The sequence below is a fragment of the Hyaena hyaena genome, unplaced genomic scaffold, assembly GCF_003009895.1.
Source record: "Hyaena hyaena isolate Hyena2069 unplaced genomic scaffold, ASM300989v1 scaffold_431, whole genome shotgun sequence".
NCBI classification, from domain to species: Eukaryota; Metazoa; Chordata; class Mammalia; order Carnivora; family Hyaenidae; genus Hyaena; species Hyaena hyaena.
Window position 1 is genome coordinate 1,641,689 of NW_024081055.1, and position 20,781 is coordinate 1,662,469.

Here is a 20,781-nt window from a genome sequence, read left to right on the forward strand (position 1 = left end):
GTTGATAATGGTGGAAATTGTGCAACTGTGAGGGAAGAGGTATAAGGGAAGTCTCTGTACTTGCCGCTCAGTTTTGCCGTGAACCTAAAACGGTTGTAAAAGTTATGCCTATTTAAAAAAAAAAAAAAAGGTGTGCCACAAAAGCATATTGTTAGGTTCAAAAAACGGGGAAAGTAATTATTAGCATTCCAATAATCACCCAAAAGTTTGTTTGTATCTCCATTCCAAGTAGGTCTAAGTCTCAGTCAAAACTAGAATAGTGAATATCAGTTGAGCAAATGGGCAGGAAATCTGCTAAGCACCTTCCAAGTAGGAAATACCAAGTTCTCCCACAGGGTAAATGAAAAGGTTTCTCTTCTCTCTTTTCCATCTTGAAATGTGAGTACATTTATCATCCCTTTTATTTTTTCACATGTTGCCCCCATGTATTTTTTATAAAGGTAGTGGAGCCAAGAACGAAAGCATTAATCTATTGGTAGCTGATGTGGGGTAATTAATTAAAGCTTTTAAGGTAGGATCAATTTCTCAAAACCTCACCATCTGTGATGGGCTCTTTATTTCACTAGTGTTTCCAAGGCTTGAATCTGCCCGTTTAAGAAGAAAAACATATCTAGCTTCTGGCTATTGTTTGGTATTATTACATGTGGAAATATCAGTTTTAGATGAGGACATGTGAGCCTCCTCTGTGAATGCCTCCTTGTCCTCCTTTAGTTGATCAGAAGGCTACTAGTAAATCTTGTTTTTGGTTTTTGTTTTTGTTTGTTTGTTTCATATAACTTAGAGTATTACATGATGTTCTTAAACCCTTGAATTGATTGTATCAGAAGTTAGATTTATCCCAGTGGGGTCTTTTCTGACCCCAACATGATTTCATTTGCCACTCATCTCAGACTTTCTCTGCCACTCTACTTAAACTTGAGGCCTGGGATCTACATGGTACGTTCCCAGTACACTGAGACTTAGCCAAACTTTCACAAAAGGTTGGATCCATTCTGACATTGAGACACCCAGGAAGGAACTTAGATTCCTTGATGTATTTTATTCTCTAGCATAGAGGGGGTAAAATAGGCATAGGAAAGTTCGAACCACTGGGGCTTTCCAGACTATAACCAGACTGGAAAGGGAGCATCCTTTTCATGATGGCTCTTGGATCACTCTTGGATGATTCAAATAAAAAAGAGAAGAAATAAGAAGTGTTGGCAAGGATGTGGAGGAAAGGGAACACTTGCACTGTTGGTAGGGTTGTAAACTGGCATAGCTGCTGTGGAAAACAGTATGCAGGGTCCTCAAAACATTAAAATAGAAATACCATATGATTAAAGAATTCCACTATTGAGTAGTTACCAAAAGAAAATGAAAACATTAATTTGAAAACATATATGCACCCCTATATTTATTGCAACATTATTTATAGTAGCCAAGAAAAGGAAGCAACCCAGGTGTTCAAGAGATGAAGGATAAGAAAAATGTGGAAACACACAGACACACAGACACACACACACACACACACACATACATACAAATACATGTACAAACACACATGTACATATACATAATGGAATATTACACAGCCATAAAAAAGGATGAGATCATGCCATTTAAGACAGCATGGATGTATGTAGAGGATATTGCGCTAAGTGAAATAAGTCAGACTGAGAGAGAGAAATACCGTATTATTCCTCTCATAAGTTGAATCTAAAAAAAAATAAAATAAAGAAAACCCAAAAGTAGAATCAGACCTATAAATACAGAGAACAAACTGACAATTGCTGGAGGGGAAGGGAGTGGGAGATACAGGCTTCCAGTTATGAAAGGAGTATGTCACAGGAATAAAAGACATGACATAAGGAATATAGTCAATGATACTGTAATAGCAGTATATGGGGACAGATGGTGGCTACACCTGTGGTGAGCACAGCATAACGTCTAAACTTGTCAGATCTCTAAGTTGTACACCTGAAACTAATGTAACATCGTGTGTCAACTGTACTAAAAAATAAAAGAAAATTAAAGCAAAAAGTCTACTGACCTTTCACAACAATAACAAACAGATATTTAAAGACTATAAATATTTTTTTTTAGAGAGAGAGATGAGTGAGTGGGGGAGAGAGAGGGATAGAGAGAGAAAATCTTAAGCGGGCTCCACACTCAGTGTGGAGCCTGACATGGGGCTTAATCCCCCCTCCCCTCATGTCATGCTGGGATCATGACTTCAGCTGAAATCAAGAATCAGACGCCCAACTGACTGAGCCACCCAGGTGCTCCTAAAGACTGCTTTATAAAACTTAAACTCTGAATACAGATTTGCTTTGTATTTCGGTAAGCCTTCTTGTTAACAGTGGGGCAGTTTCTGTTCACTTCCTAGGGAAGATGTAAGAGCACAAGTCCACAGTGGTCACCATTCAGATACAAGAGTTGTGGAACCCAATTTCTGAACTAATATTAGACTTCACAGTTCATAAAATTATGGCCAGAATCTGCTTATCAAAATAACCTCACAGAAAATCTTGGGGCTGTCGTTTTCTTACTATGTTGAGTGTCTCTCTACTTTTATGACTCAGTACCTATAATTGCTCATGATCACTCATAGAATGGATGAGAGGTTAGTAAAATCTATAGAAATGTTTACCTAGCTCACAAAAGGAAAAGCTGGTCAAATATTTACTGGCTATAAAGAACATTAGGCCACACAGTTTCCGGGCAACTCAATCCTGCACCACTATTTAAAACTTGCTAAAATAATGAAAGTGAACATTTTAATAAAAGACTAAGAATGTTAAAATAGTACTTGTCAAGTGATGTGGCAGGGGGTGGGTGATGGGGTGTGAGGGGTTTTATGTGGAGGAAGCAGCAGTCCTATCACAGCCTCACTTTGGACATAAACTCTCTCTTTTTTTTTTTTTTGTATTTTATTTCCAGCACTTGAAAACTGGATACAAATAATCCCTTCACCTACTTGACAAAATCATTTTGTATTTTTTTTTTTTTTTACAAATAGTTTATTGTCAAATTAGTTTCCACATAACACTCAGTGCTCATCCCTACAAGTGCTCTCCTCCAACTGGTACAGCCCCTCATTTTGTATTTTGAATCCAACACTTTGAGTACTCTTAAGAAAAAAGTGATTCGGAAACAGCCCTGTCTCCTTCCCCAATTCTCTTTACTTATATTTTTCTTGGTTCCTGGTAATATTCCTGCCCAGTGATTAAATCCAGAGAAACAGCTACACATGTTCTGTTCAAATGTATTTGCCATCGATCATTTTATATATGGTACCACCCAAGGCAATGGCTCCTCTTTCTTCTTTTTCATGATATATGTGCTGTGGAATAAAAGAAACAAATGAATTATATATTAGGATTGGAACCATATTTTCTGAAATGTTCTTAAGTGGGAAAGCTTAAGAAAAATGTGAAAACCCTTTCTTCCCCCTTTTCCAGTTTCTAAGCTGTGGACAGAGGCCTGGTACTCTAAAAATGTTTGATTTGGGTAATGCTAGAGGAATATTATATGGTATATTTCTTTTTAAGTAATACTCTTGTTCTTCCCATTCTTGCTTTATCTCTATGGTGGATATGTCTGTCTATAGTGGATTTCCTCATTCACAGCCAAATTTTAAGAGTAAAGGTCATTTGTGTACCACTGGCATGGTTGCAATTTCTTCTCTTGAGAGGCCCCAAGAATGCACATCTGTGAACTTCTTCCTTCCTTTTCTGTCTTCCCAGCTGTCCAGTCCTTCCTGAAAAGAATGATCTTAATATTTTAGATCCAGGGAGAGTTCACGGGTAGCTTCCAAAATGTTGAGACTTCTTAAAGAAAAGAATAGAGGAATATAGTGTCTGGGGCTTTCTTTATTCTTAAGAAAATCACTTTTGAGTGAAGGGATGGTCCTCCCTGCCACATTTACTCACCTCTCTATGTAAAGAATCCTTCGCTTTCTGGTGTAGTTCTATTCAAGATTCCCTTTTTCTTCATATTTAGATGGAAGTATATTAAATTGGGCAAACTTGCCTCAAACACAGCTCATTTTTCATCTTTTCAAGAAAGCAACACCCAAAAATCAAATAACCCAGTTAAGAAATGGGCAGAGGACATGAATAGACACTTCTCCAAAGAAGACATCAAGATGGCTAACAGACAATGAAATGATGCTCTACATCACTCATTACTGAGGAAATACAAATCAAAACCTCACACCTGTCAGAATGGCTGAAATTAACAACACAAGAAACAACAGGTGGAGGATCCAGAGAAAGGGAAATCCTCTAGCATTGTTGGTGGGAATGCAAACTGGTGCAGCCATTCTGGAGAATAGTACGGAGGTTCCTCAAGAAACTAAAAATAAAACTGCCCTACTATCTAGTAATTGAACTAGTAGGTATTTACCCAGAGGACACAAAAATACAAATGTAAGAGGTACATGCACCCAATGTTTATAGCAGCATTATCAACAATAGCTAAACTATGGGGTGAGCCCAAATGTCCATCAGCTGATGAATGAATAAGGGAGATATGGTGTGTATGTATATACACATATATACATACAATGGAATATTACTCAGCCATCAAAAAGAATGAAATCTTGCCATTTACAATGACATGGATGGAGCTAGAGTATATTATGCTAAGCAAAATAAGTCAATCACAGAAAGACAAATACCACATAATTTCACTCATATGTAGAATTTAAGAAACAAAACAGATAAACATATGTGAAGGGGTCAGATAAAAAGAAAAGAGAGGGAAAAGAAACACGAGACTCTTAATGATAGAGAACAAACTGAGGGTTGATGGAGGGAAGTGGGTGGAGGATGGGCTAGATGGGTGATGGATATTAAGGAGAACACTTAGGATGACCAGTGAGTGTTGTATGTAAGTGATGAATCACTGAATCCTACTCCTAAAACCACCATTGCATAGTATGTTAACTAAAATTTGAATAAAATTAATTTATTTTTAAAAAGCATTTCCTGAACTTTAGACTGGGCCCTCCTGTCTCTGACTTAGACAGTCATCATTGTACTGAAGGGTCTGATGATATGTTATCAATTCCTAGGGTGCAGTGTACATTGGGTGCCATATTACTCCAGGCTAACCATTCATACTATAGTCATCTTAGACCTGAATATTTCTCACAGCACTTTTCAGTTTGGTGGCAGTAAAACATCCTGTGAAAGGGGTGGCAACTTCTAGATCTTCAGATAGTGCCATTTGTACTGGTGGCAGTGTTGGTCTTTTTTCTTTGCTTTATACTTACGGTAATGAACTCGGTAGTGTGATGGGAAATTTAAACAAAAGATTATAGAATAAATAGATAAATGAACATATGTGATGTCAGTAAGAATTTTTCAAACCATATTAAGGTAACTGGCTATATGAGTACATACAATTCTGTCATTTTCTGTGGTTTAGGTGTGCCTAAGTGGAGTCATGTCTTCCCAAGCTTTGGCCCTGTTTACCATATTCGTATACCCCATGCCCATACACAACAAAAGGCAATAAATTGAACTGGCTTCTGGCATTGTTAAAAACTGATCCAGGTTGGCCTTGAATATCCCTCTTAAAATACTGATTTGTTAGTAGAAAATCAATTAAGATCCCCTTAGACCCATTAAAGCTGGCGGTGTTTTAATTAGGTTCAGTCAGCACGATTGATTACAAGTCATCAAGAGAGGCTTTGAAGAGGAGGACTCGTGGTTAGTACATTGGGCTGTCTTTCCAAATGGTGTAAATTTAATGAATATAAGCCTATGTTTGTTCAAAAGTTTTGTCACCCTTCATGTCAACCTGCAAATTGTGGCATTTAATTAAAGCAACACATGTATAAAAAAGTACATACTACATATTAAATAGGTATGCATATATGCTTCCCAGAAAACAAACTTTCCTAATTATGTAAAAAATTATTTTTTAATAGCAAATTAAGAAGGTATTATGGCATACCCTTAAAATAACTATGCTATTTCTTGCTATTGGAAATAAAATATTTTTAATGTCATGGTTTTTTAATTAAAGAAGAAATACAGGGTTATTATAAGTAAAATAATATAATTACATAACCTTCTCCCCTTTGACATCTCTGAAATAAACTAGTGTGTATCTTTACCCGTATTCTTACTCATTTGAATGTAAATCCAGGCATAAGATTTTTTTTTTTTAATTGAAAACCTCAGATTTATTCAACAAAGTAATGGTAGGTGTTTAATATTAGTTAAAATATATCTGTCATAAAAGCTATTTTAAAATCTTTATTTTTAAATTTTGTACAATACAACTTAAGCCATCTGTCTTTCATATATGATTTTGGTCTTTTTTTTGTCCAAGAAATATTTTAGGACCTTGCTACTCAATATGTGTTTTATGGAACTGAAGCCTCAGTATAATCTGGAAACATGTTAGGAAAGAAGGGAATCTTAGTCTCTGCAATAATCCTACTGGTTCAAAATCTGCATTTTAACAAGATCTCTACCTGGTTTATATAACTATTTGCCCTTTGAAACTGAGATGCTCTGTTCAAAAATAAAAGACTCATTGTTTAGGGCAGTATAGTACGTTTTATCTATATGGCAAAAATAGAAGGAAAGCCAGCTGAGCCTTCTATAGTTTTCTTTACATAGACTTAGTAAGATTTATGGTATCTAAAGTTATAACATTAATGTGAAGTTATTTAATTATAGTGTAATAGTTCAGTTATGATTTTATAAGTTTTATAAAAAATGAGGGACACCTGGATGGCTCACTTGGTTAAGCATCTGACTCTTGATTTCAGCTCAGGTCATGATCTCATGGTTCATGAGTTCAAGTCCCATATAGGGCTCCATGGTGACAATGCGGAGCCTGCTTGGAATTCTCTCTCTCTCCCTCTCTCTGTGCCCCTCCCCTACTCTCTCTCAAAATAAATAAATACAACTTTTATAAGAAGATTGTTTATAAAAATGAGATCCTACTGTACATGTTTTTCTACTGCTTGCATTTTTTTCTGTATCCATGTATAATAGAGAGCCATCCGGGGAGTGGGTAGGGATCTAAGTTGTTTTTCTCTCTGCCTACATTCTTTAGAATGGATGTACTGTAATTTATGGAACCATTTTCTTAGTGTTGGATATTCAGATTATTAGCCACTGTAAACAATCTTTTTTTCACAGGCTTCAGAACTGGGCTCCCTAAGCCCAAGGCAGCCCGAAGGGGAGAGTGGATGTCCAAATTTAATGAGAGAAGGGCTAATCTGATAGTGTTCAAAGTACTGTTTTATTAAATGAACACAGAATAGCATTAAAAAAAAGTTTGCCTGTAATGATTGCCTTCCAGAGTACAGTAACTTATTCAGTAAATATCCTTTTAAGTATTGGTACTATTTTCTCCCTCTAAGAAGCTCTAAAATGGAATGTCTGGGTCAAAAAATGTATATTTAAAAAATTTTAAGTACTCTGCTGAAATAATTTCTGCAAAAGCTATAACAGGAGATAGTTTTTAGACTAATACTTTTCTTAAATTCTCCGGATAAGTCTTGATCGCCTAAAGAAATTGCCATTTTAGAAAGAGCTGTTTTTCAAAACAACACAAAATATAAAATGAAACTCTCTGATATTTTTCTCTACAAATTTGTATTTGCTGTTGTTTTTCCTATGAGATAGAATTATCTAGAAATGAAGAAATAAATTTAAGTTCTCTAATTATTATTTGGGATACATAATTTTACCTCAAAACGTTAACAAAAATAAGATTCAAGATTCATAAAATCAAGCAAACTAAATATGAAGTAACAAATGCTCTATCTGGTTCCAAACATTATTACATATTACTTCCATACTCATTATTAGCAAGCAATGGTATCAGGGTACGGAACTCCTTGGGCCTCACTCTGATGGTTAAATTCTCTCTGGAAGTGAACTTTGTTATCTCACTGGGATGGATTGATTCCATGACCTCAAGGGGGACAAAGTACTGGTGGATTGCATAATAAGCAAGCTAAAAACATTGAGTTGGTGTTTCTGAATGTATGCTTTCTTCACCTCTGGTAGTATACAAAATTAATCAGTTGTGAGAACATATTCTTAGTGTTTAATTTTACTGGAATATTAGCTCTTTTAACACAAACTTGAAAAAACTAGAATATCAAACCCCTGATTTCACATATATTTATGTATATGTGTATATATACACATACTCTCATATATATGTACATGTATATATGCATATTATATAATTTACTTAACACAATATTAAAGTGGGTATTTAAGTTCAAAAATGAACTTATTGAAAGAAAAATATTAAGTAGAGATGATAATGTGTATCTATATTTACGTATTCTTTTAGAACAGAGTGTGTGTGCATAGGAGAGAGAGAAGGGGAGGAGCAGAAAGAGAGAGAGAAAGAGAGAGAGAGAGAGGGAAAGGGAGAATCAGGCTCCATGCCCAGTGCAGAGCCCAATATGGGGTTCCACCCTATGATTGTGAGAACATTATAGAAGCCAAATTCAAGAGTCCAAGGTTCAGCCCGCTGAATCACCCAGGTGCCCATATATATATTTTAACAAAATATCTTTTGAGTACTTTCCATGAGCCAAATGTTGTGTCAAGTGCTAGGGATAAAATGATACCTTCAGTCCAGTAAAAATTGTGAAGCTGGAATAAAAATAACTGAAGTTTGGGGGAAACTCTGAAAATACACATAGCCATAGTTTCATCTGTAACTTGAATGCTTAACTCTCATTTGTATCAACATTTTATTACACATCACCTCTGCTTAGGTAGCAATCTCTCTAATGTTTGCCTTCCAGAGTACAGTAACTGATATAACCATGCACAAGTTGTATGTCATCCAAACAGAGTAGTTTCTTTCTCACTGTTCTAACCAGAACCAGCAGGTGGTAGGTGGGCAGGCCACCCTACTCCATGCAGAATCAGGGTGGAAGCTGGTAGAGGCTCTGCTGTCTTCCCCATGTGGTTTCAAGAGAACCCCGAGGGTTGTCTTTATTCCTGGCTGCTGGGAAAGGAACAGAGCAAGGTGCCTGAGCATGGGAGGCTTTTGTCATCAAAGCCTGAATCTGACATGAGACTCTTCCACTCCTCATCCAGTGAAATTCACTCGGGACCACTAACTTCAAGAAAGACTATAGCAACTAGGCTAGCTATGGCCATGAGAAGAGAGAGGGAGCAGCCAGCAATTTCTGCCACTGTAGGGACTTGAATGTTAAGGCAGTCTTCACTGCTGGGCTCTGACCACCTAATCCTGGAATCTTTATATAGGTGCATTTGGGTTGTGCATATAAGAAATAACATAATACACATATATTATTACCCTTTGGTCCAGAATGCTATGGAAGTGGGTTTTTTTATGATAAACATAAAATCTATATTCCAAGATGTCTTGGAACTATTAGCCCTTTTTTCTACAGACAGACATCTCCAATGACGAAACTGTTCTTCCCCTGCATTCGCATCCTCTGCCTCCTGCATCCCCATTTACCTGTATGAACTGTTTTCAACCTCTGCTACCTGGTTGTAGCTTGACCTCAAAGTCCATGAGGACCTTATCATCATCATTGCTTATTCTCTTTCCCCTTTTCCCATTATTGACTCTTCTTGTTAGTTTTGTAGGAAATGCTGTGGATGTTTGAGTAGTACCAATAGCATCAAACACAATATAAAGCCCTTACTACATGCTAAGAACTACTCTGTGTACTTTTCAAATATTAACTCACTCAATCTTCATGACAATCTTATGGGGCACATCTATTATTAGCCCTGTTTATAAATGAAGACAGTGCAGCATAGAGAAGTTAAATGACTTGCTCAAGGTCACACAGCTTGTCAGCAATGGGACTGAGGTTTGAACTCAAGCAGCTAGTCTTTAGAGTCTGTGATCACATCCTATATGATATGCTGAATCTTTACTTTGTTTCTATATTAAACCAAATTCTGCTGAATCATAGAAAGTTAATCAGAGCTAATTTATGGCAAACTCGTTTAATTCAGATTTTTCCCAAATTAGAGCTCTTCCCATCTTCTCCTTGTCCTCTGGATTTCGGGTAGTTTCCACGAGTCAGGGCATGAGGGGAGTTGGGAGCATCTGGTTGCCATTACTCACCAGTTCACTCTGGCATTAGACAATAACCTGAATGTCCATGGTTCAGTAACCTGAACTATTCCTCTGCACTGCTGTCTACACTTCATTCTGTCATTCTGGGCCTGTCTCTTTTCCATACCACAGGAAGGAACACACTGCTTGAGTCTCAGAGGTCTCTGTGTTTTATTTTTCTGCTTTCTCAGACCTGCCTTTCTTGGTAAACCTCCTTTTCAAGGTACTATGCAGACCTTGGAAACCCTGCAAGGCCAACTACCTTCCAGACCCCTACACTGGTTCTCTGTGCTTTGAAGTTGATGAACATAACTGGTGCTGTGTACACTTCCCTCAGACTCAGGTCATGGGTGGAGGCAACTCTGCCTCTCCAATCCTGTGGATCTATCTCTCTGTCCTTCCTTCTCCTCTCATCTGCTGTTTTTGGGAAACCCTCCTCTCCCTCCTCCTCTGATCTTTGAAAGGTTTTCCTCTTTTGCCTTCTTTTCCATCCTACCCTCCATACCCTGGTTTTCTGTGTCTCTGATAGGTTGTTTCCTTTCTCCTTGACTTCTTTTCTTCTTGCTGGCTCTAAATCACAGACCACTCCTAATCTGTATTTCTGTTTCACATAATCTTTTACCTCTTCTCTATGGCTTCACCATTCATGTCTTTCTGAGTCCAAAATCTAAATCTCTATTCTTTATTTTTCTCCCAGACTCTAATCCCAGTTCCTTTATATGTACTAGACACCTTCATCTGGATACTGTGCTTCACCTTAAATTAGATCTGTCTCAAACCAAACCAACCATCTTGTTTCACAACCTGATGGAAAGTTCCAGATTGTTGTTGGGTCCACTTCCAAGATTAGTAGGATCTTCTAGTTACTATGTACTTGATACTTGTTGAATGGATGAACAGATGAGGTCTTATTGAAGACCTCATGCCTTCTATTTTTCTGCTATTCTACGGATTCTGTTATCATCCCCTTCTCTCTCACCATTCAAGCTGGCTATTATAATGGAAGGAAAAAAGATTTTTCAGCTAGTCCCTGTTTGCTTGTTTGATTTCCTGAAGCTGACCATTGCTATCTTATTAATTTCTCATTGGTCATTTAATTTATTTGCTGATTGAGTTTTGTTTATTTGCTGAAGATTGGTTCACTTGTTTTCAAAAGCTTTCCTTTTGGGTGCTTCTGTGGGACGAGAGATCCAGGTGCCTGAGAGCTCTCTGTTCTCCCCAACCCAAGGCTCTAGAGCACATCTTCCTCTAGATGGTGATTCTGACAGATGTCCGGAAAATTTCTGGAGTGTATTGGTCAGCACCAATAGGGTGTGTGTGTGTGTGTGTGTGTGTGTGTGTGTAGAGATTTATTACAGGGAATTGATTCATATGATTGTGGAGGCTGAAAAGTCCCAAGATCTATAGTCGGAAAGATGGAGACCCAAGGGAGCCATTGGTATAGTTCCAGTCCAGAGTATAAAGGTCTTAGAAGCAGGACAGTCAGTGTTGTAATTGTAACATGAGTCCAAGTCCAAAGGCAGAAGGAGACCAATATCCCAGCTGGAAGACTGGCAGAAAGAGAATAGAATAGTTGTTACTAAGCCTTTTTGTCCAATTCAGGCATTTAGCAGATTGGATAAGGCCCACCCACACTGGGGAGAGCAGTCTGTTTTACTTGTCTACCAATTCATATGTTAATCTCATCCCAAAGCACCCTCACAGACACACCCAGAATAACATTTAACTAAATATATAGGCACCTTGTAGCCCAGTCAAGTTGAAACATAAAATTAGCCATCGTGGTTATACATATGATATTACTAGGATTATATATGATAATAGCCCCAAAGACCTTCACTTTATTTTAATGTGGTAGGCTGGTTTGGGATCATATTTATTCCTGTATTATATGTCATTTTTAATCAGTGTACTTTAGGGGTGCCTGGGTGGCTCATTTGGTTAAGTGGTTGCCTTTGGTTCTGGTCATGATCTCACGGTTCTTAAGTTAGAGCCTAGAGTCAGGTTCTGTGCTGACAGCTCCGAGCCTTGAGCCTGCATGGGATTCTGTGTCTCCCCCTCTCTCTGCCCCTCCCCAGCTTGCACTGTCTCTCTTTCTCTCAAAAATAAATAAACATAAAAAACATTTTAAAAAATCATTATACTTTATTCAATCTGCTATTGATATGCTTCTGATTGTTTCCTTTATTTTTATAATTAATAATTATATATGTTTTATAAATAATTTTATGAACAGTGCAGCCATGATCCTCCATGTTTCTGTTCTCTTTTTCATGCTTTAATTCTTCATGTTTGAGTTTCCCAAATCATCAGAAATTGATTTCTTGGGTCTGTAACACAGAGCCTGAGGAAGTAGAACTTCTTACAGAAGCGGCCGCAGCACAGGGCAAGGTGTGATGGAACACCATATTGTTTACAAACACAGTCCAGAAGAAAAGAGTAGGTAGAATCATGGCAAGAACTGGACTTTGTGTACTGAAAATAGGCTCTGTCGCTGAATAGAACAGTGATCTGGAAAATTTGCTTCGCTTCTCTGAATCTCAGTTTCGTCATCTGTAAAATGGGACAGTATTGCTTGCCCCACAGGGTTGTTGGAGGAATTTAAATCATAATAGAATATTGGTATATACAAGGGTATTCACTGACATAGTCAATTTTTCTTGCCTTTTTGCTCTATTTCCCAAAAAGTAATTGATATCAAAGCATTTAGATCACGGGTAGAGTAAGGTGGAAATGCTCCCTGTATGTACAGTCATATATTAGGACCAATAAGTTTTGAGCCGAATTATAGCCAGGCGCCTAGTATCTCTCTGTAAGCAGAATGTAAATCACTTTCCTTGAGATGTTTCTCTTTTGTTTGTCAGAATTCATTACCAGAGAGTTTCCAAAGTGCTGTCCACTATATCAGAGCCAGTAAGTGCATATATGGCTTTTTCAAGGAGGTAAACTGTGCAGACTCCAGCAAGATTTTAATAACTCTCTAAAATCATCGCTGCCAACATGGCTCCAGACTGGGGGAGGCACGGCCACATTAGCGCCTAGGAAGGGGCTGTCAGCGTTAAGTGGGTGACTGGTATTCAGTTGTATGCCTGTTTGTTGGTGGTGGACTCACTCTGATCGTGGGCATTATATTGAATGGTTAAACAAAAGATTATTTTTCCTTCCAATCTGACTGGAAAAAAAGAAAAGCATGTAGTTAATACTATGTTATGCCACTGGGGGACATGAATCCGGGAAACTGACACATTGAACTTTTAAACTCTGATTTTTTAAGCTTTTAATAACTGTTTTGTGAATGCGATTTCCAGGTCTGGAAATGGGGAAATGATTTGCTCACTCAGAAGTAAATGTGTTATTTCTTAAAACTGAAAAAGGATTGGAACTGTGTTTTCTCCATGCGGTTCCCCTGAAATTGGTAGAGTTCTCCTGCTAATCTGTGATGGTGGGAACTTCATTCATCGTTGTGTTTTGTCAAGTATATTTTGGGCTCTTTTGGGGAGTAGAGGTAGCGTTCCTGTGCGATCCTAAATGGTTAGTATTTCAACAGCAAAATCATGATATAGTTGATAGAATACTGGCCTGAGTCTTACGGACCAATCAGTGAAAGAATATTAACTGAGTGTTTACCACACGCCATGAGATAGTTAGATGGTAGAAGTATAATGGTAAGCAAAATATCCTTAAACCTGTGGCTATTCAAAACTAGAGTCTGTGATGAGAGAAATAAAGGAAACACACATATACACATCCATCCACATCCACATACAATATACACATACCCACGCACATGCATACACACATACACATCCATATACATGTACACCCATACCTACACATGCACACATGCCCACACATATTTATAGACATGCAACACATATGTACACACACATATGCACCTACACACATATATCCACACATATACATCCACACCCCCCACATATACATACATGCACAGTCACACATATGCACACATCCACACACATCCATGCACAAATACATACACAAATACACACATGCATATACATATACACATAAATATGCACATCCCCCCCCCCCTAAGATGTTGTATAGTGCGGTGGAATTGACCAACTACTTGAAATTAGTAAAAGTTGGACTTGGATCCTAAATCTGTATCTTATTAGTTATGTCATCTTGGATACATCAATAAACCTGTGATTGTTTTCTGTTATAGGGAGAAATGTGACAATTAAAACTAAAATCCAGTTACATAAAGTACCTAGTCCCATTGATGGCAAAAATAAACCCTCAGTGCATTTAAATGATTAGTAATGATACTATGAAGTTATTGAGAAATACTCTGTAATATTGACTCCTTACTAAGTTGTGATTTATTTCATGTAATAGATAAAGGCCTGAAATTGGGGTAAAGCAAGTTCTATCTCTGCATGTGTGTGTGTGTTGGTAAATTCAATAGTACATTTTTTTATTGATTTACACTGTGATTTTAAGAATATTTATCTTTTTTACTGATTATTTGTGGCTTTTATCTTACCTCACCCTAATTTTTGACCTACCTCATTCTGCCTCCTGCCTAATTACCTACTATATAACAGCAGTTCATTGAGGTCAGGAGGTTTTCCTGAGAATAGAGAATTTTAATGTAATGCAAACCATCATTTTATACCCACAGATTTACTTAAAGCAGGGCACACCATTGTATTTTGTGAAGTTATTTTTCCTTCACTGTGAGTCATACTTAAAACTGTAACATTGAGGGGAACCCGAGCATCCGACTTTTGATTTTGGCTCAGATCATCGTCCCAAGGTCATGGGATCCATCTCTAAGTCAGGCTCCATGCTGAGAGTAGTGCCTGCTTATGATTCTCTCGTTATCTCTCTCATTCTGTCTCTCTCTCATTCTGTCTCTCCCCCTGCCCTGCCCACTCTCTCACTCTCCCTCTCTCTGAAATAAAAACAAAATAAAATTAAAGATTAAAAAAATTTAAAGCTGTGGCATTGAACATGAGAATATTGAATACATTTCTTAAAGTTTTTTTTTTTTTTGTTTAGCATGGTATCATTTATTTGAGGAATATAAAGTTTTGCTTTCGTCTCTAAGATGTTGTGATTTTTCTTTCAAAGATTTTACAAGCTATCCAAATATGGAACTGGGAGGTGGGGACTGTACATTGGAAAAACTTAAGCATATTTTTAATGGGAAAATGAAATCTGTCTGATATCTCCCCATATGAAGTATCAAGAAGACAGGTTTCTAGAGATTTGAAAAATACATTTTTAAAGATGGGAAAAAATACAGGTTAGGAAACAGTTTTATCTAAAATATTCTTTATATTAGATAAATTGAACATAATAATATATTTAACTACTTAGGGAATATAAATTTTTGGTTAATACATTCTTATTTAGTTATTTTTATTGACACATTAATCATTATATTAATGAAAGGGAATCCTCTATATTTACCTTTGCTACAAAATCTTTTCAATATGCATAATATATTTTTTGGTCTCAGGGAAATATGATAATTAATTGAGATAATTAAGGGCTTTTTTTCGATCCAAGGGTATTTTCATATTTAGGGGTTATCAGTCTTATCATCTATCTATTATACAGGAATCTAGAGTAACAATAAACTTCACACAAGATATTTATACTGTATATTCAAGAAGGTCAAATTAGCTAAATTCTTAGGTGTGTGATTACTAGTTTAAGTTACTAGGAGTGTCTCAGAGCACCTGAGTGACTCAGTCAGTTGTGCATCTGACTCTTGATTTCAGCTCAGGTCATGATCCCAGGGTCATGGGAAATAGCCCCAGGTTGGGTCCCCCAATAGGTGGGGAGCCTGCTTGGGATTTTTTTTTCACTCTCTCTGCCCCTCTCCCATGCTCTCATGCTCTCTCCTTTTCTAAAATTAAAAAAAAATATGTTAAAAAAAATAAAGGCTAGGAGTATCTTTATATATTTATGTATGTGTGTGTAATATCTGTATAATTCCAATAATATCTGAAAGCAAGATATTAAAGCTGTGGTGGCCTTAACTTTTTCAGTGAAAAGAGGAGATTGGTAAGGAAAGCCTTGGATCTTCAGCATAGGGCATTAGGGAATAAAATCATCAGCATCAAAGATTTTGTAAAGCACAGTTCAGTGTTAGAGTGTGCATCATTGCTTGAAAGGAGTTCTTCTCCCTTTTCTTGGACCTCCACAACCTTTCTATGAATCTTTATCACAACATGTGTGGCATTGCTGTAGCTGAGTGGTCCTTATTTGTGAACTCATCTGCCTACTGGATTCTGTACTGTTTGAAAGATATAATCTTTGTATTCATTTGCTGCCTGGTCCTAGAAATGTTTGATGTTAAAGTAGAGGATAGAGGATTTATGGTACATCATTATTATTTCTGTCATTGACCATTTGTCCATTCATTGTTTTATAGTCTCCCACCCAGAAAAGGAATTGTGAAGGTTAAGATGGACTGAGTAACAGGAAGCAATAGGTTCCTAACTGGAGAGTTGGAAGATTTGTTTAGGAAATTAATAAATGGAAAGAGGATGAGAAGAAAGAGAATGTTCCCTCTGAGAAATATTAGTACCTCTGTCCTTGTCCAGGATGCCATAATGGCTGGGTGTTTTCATCCCAGGGAATTTTGAGCACCCACAGTTGGCACCACATCCTGAGTTCATCATTGATTCCATAAATTCAGAGAATATTAGCAGGAAACATGAAAACTGTTCAGCATAGTTTGGTTTAGTTAGGAAATGGAGGTGCTGGGACCTTAATATAGCTGAAGTCAGATAGCTTCAGCTTGTGATAAGAGTCATCTCACATGGTCCTACAAAAGATACCACAGGGTAATGTGACCAGTAAAATCATTTTTCCAGCTTGCAATGTTGAAGATCTCATTCATAGACTTCTCAAACATGGTGGCCATTATTTGCAATTGTGAAGAGCTATAGTAGAGAGCATCCTCCCTGTGTTCAAGTTCTTTCCCATCTGACTTTGTAGCTCCTCCCACAAAAGATGTAGAGTATATTTTTCTGCCCCTTAACTTGGAATTTCTGTGTGGTTTGCTCGAGTCAGTAGGATGTTAGTGCCATAATGTCATGACAAGCATGGGGAGTCATTGCGCATTTGGTCTCGCTCTTTGCCACGATAGGAGAATATGCCTGTGTTTGCTATTGAATCTGAGGAGGATGAAGAGAGACATATGAAGTAGTCTCCTTGGCTTAAATTAGCTAACTGCAGGCTGTGGACATTCTCGTGAGATAAACAAATACTTACTGTATGTCTGTAACATTTTGTGGTTGTTACACAGTGTTACTGTGGCAATAACTAACTGATACAAACACAGTGAAGTAAAGTGTTTAAATTTCTGTCCTTACTGGGATTTTTAAGCAAAAGAGTGACTGTTAATAATGACACAGAATAACACATGTCTACAATGACTATCCTGGGAAAGCCAGCACATGTAACCACTCAAAACCACTAGCTCTTGCTAGCCCAGGAAGATTTCTTTTCTTTTTTTAATTTATTTCTAGGAGAGAGAGAGAGAGAGAGAAAGTGTGAGCAGGGGAGGGTCAGAGAGAGAGGGAGGCACAGACTGAAACAGGCTCCAGGCTCAGAGCTGGCAGTCAGCACAGAGCCCAACGCGGGGCTTGAACCCATGAACCACGAGATCATGACCTAAGCGAAAGTCGGACACTTAACCAACTAAGCTACCCAGGCGCCCCCCAGGAAGATTTCTTGATGTGTCAGAGTAAATAACTTAAAAATAAAGAAACATATTCCATTGTCATTCATTTTACTTATTTTGTTAAAAATATACTCCGTGTTTGGTAGAAACAGAGCCGATCTCAAATGGCTTACACTTGATTAGAGGTGGGGAGAAATGGAAAAAAAGTATTAATAATCATCTCTTCTATTGGCACTTGTGGATTTTGCAGTCCAAGTTATAACTAGGTCAAGCAGCCATGTCCACAGAGTGTAGAAACTTGATATCATTCAGGAGCATGACTCACAATGGCTTATACCTTAATGCTGGTGTGCAGAAATAGTTAATGACTTAGTAAGTGGGCCTAGCCAGCTACTTTGCACTTTGTACACAACTTGGCCTACAGGACCTTTTCTATTCCTTATAACTCTTGTGCATTAGGGAAAAGCCTTCATTGTGAAAAACTGTGATCACCAAGTGACAAAAACTGTAATGGAAAAACTCAAGAGGTGACCAACTTGAAGTAGGCATGTAGAGGTAGGAAACAGAAAACTCTCCCCACCCAAAAAACAGAATTTTGAAGAAAGCCAGAAACTAGAGAAATCTTTCTTTACAAATATAAGAGTTAATCACTCAGGAGCAATGAATATTTATAATTCTGACCAGTAGTGATACACCCATGCACTCGTATACACACATACATATACACACATATCTGTGTTCGATCATGGTAAACAGAGAGACCTATATGGAAATAAGAAGACTAAAGACAGGACCTGCAGGAAGTTTGCTTGATTAAACTTCTTCATTGAAGTAAAAACACATCCCCCCAAATACACAAATAAATGAATTATCACAAAATGAATACATGTGTGCAACTCCCAATGTGCAAGACCACTTGAATGGGTTATAGTTTTGAATCGCCAGACTTCAGACGGACAATTAGACTTATGCAGCACCAACTTGACCTAGCTTTAAAAATATTTATACCAATCTGCAAATTCATTACAGAGACCTCAGGCACTCTGATGCAGCTTCTGATGTCCCAAATCACCACATGAGGATCCATGTGGCTTACCAGTTTGACAAAGACTACCACGAGGATGGATCACATCCATATAAGGAGACACCCAAGCTTGGGGACCTTCAGCTTAACTACTTTGCTAGCCATGTACCTCTATTCTTTTGTCCTTAAATTTTAAATTACACAATGAAGAGTCCTGACAGCCATGCACAGTGGGGTAAAGACACTCAGGTATCAATATTCAATATATAACGTTCATATAACATCAGGGTTGATGTTATAGAAAGTAAAATATTCCCCCTTGTCTCCCAGAAGCCCTCCTAATGCTATTTTTAAAAGTTTATTTATTTATTTTGACAAACCACAATGTAAATTGGGGGGCTGCGGTGCAGAGAGAGAGAGGTAAGAAGAGAGAAAATCCCAAGGAGGCTATGGCTGTCAGCACAGAGCCCTACTTAGGGCCTGATCTCACTCACGCCTTGTTATGCTTCTTATTAGTAGATAGCTCCTCCTGGTAATTACCATCACGACTTTATTCCTTCAGGTTATTTTTTAAGTTTACATAAAGGAAAATTACACTGCATACTTTTGTGGCTGGTATCTTTTGCTTACCATCACATTTTTGAGATCTATCATATATTTTTTCATATTTATGGTTAGAGTCTTATTGTATGCATATATCATAATGTATTCATTCTTTTGCTGATCGGCATTTGGATTATTTCTAATTTATATAACTTGAATAAATGTTTCCATGTATGCTCTTGCAAATATCTTTTGGTACATATGTGCATTCAATTCTGTTGTAGATCTGCCTGGAAACGGTATTGTTTGGACCCAGGGCAACACCATGTGTGGGTAGCTATTGACAAACTTTTCCAAAGTGACTACACCAATTTGTACTTCTGTTGATCATAGGAAGTAGTGGATGAGAGTTCATCTTAATCCATATGTTCTATGCATAGGGGGCAGAAAAATGTTCTTTCTACATTTCTGGGTTTTTTGTTGACCTAATTAATTGACATAAGACAGATTAACGGGAAAAACAAATTTAATTGCATACATATGGAAGCCCCATAAAAATATGGGATTTCAAAGTCGTCAAAGGAGGAGTATTTTATACCTTTTAGATGAGGAAACAATAAATTTGTGAAGAACAAGATAAAGGGCCTTGGGGCTTGGGGTAGTAAATTAGTGAAGATGGAACAGTTTTGTTTATACAGCCTTCTCAGCCCTAAATTTGTAGCTCTGACGATAAGGATGCCTTGTACTCTCTTTGTGCAAGGTGGGGGGGCGGGTACCTTTCACATGAGTGACACATTTCCTGCTTCCAGGGAGATACGGGCCAGAGTGTCCTTGCACTGACTGATTCTAAAGGAACTTTAATTCAAAATAACCAGTATCACAATCATCTGCATATTCTGCTCCCTTACATGGAGCATTTGATATTATCTATCATTTTTATTTCTGCTAATCCTGTGGGTGTGTGGTGGTAATATTACATTTCTCATTCCCAGTTCTCTGTGAAATGCTGAGGTCTAAGACCTTTCCAAATATGGATTGCCATTTGAAAATCCTCTTTGGTGAAGCACCTGTTCACATGTTTTCTTTATTTCTATTGGAATATCAGTCTTCCTCTTTTTTGTTGGTAGGATGTGTTTTTTAATTCAGGGGACTCCTTTGCTGGTTATAAGAAGTACAACAGACATTCTCTCTCCTCTCTGTGGTTTGCTTTTCACTATCTCAGTGAAATCTTTTAATGAACAGAATTTCTTACTTTTAATATAGTTCATTTTAGCAAATTTTTCATTTATAGGTCATACTTTTATTGTTCTGTTTATGGATTTTTTTTTGTAATTCAGATTATGAAACTATTCTCCAGTATAAATCAAGTGCTTCATCGTTTTACTACTTAAAAAAAATTAAACCCTGATAGGATAAATAATCCCTTCTTATTCTTTTTCAGGAGTGGCTTGAATGTTTTCAC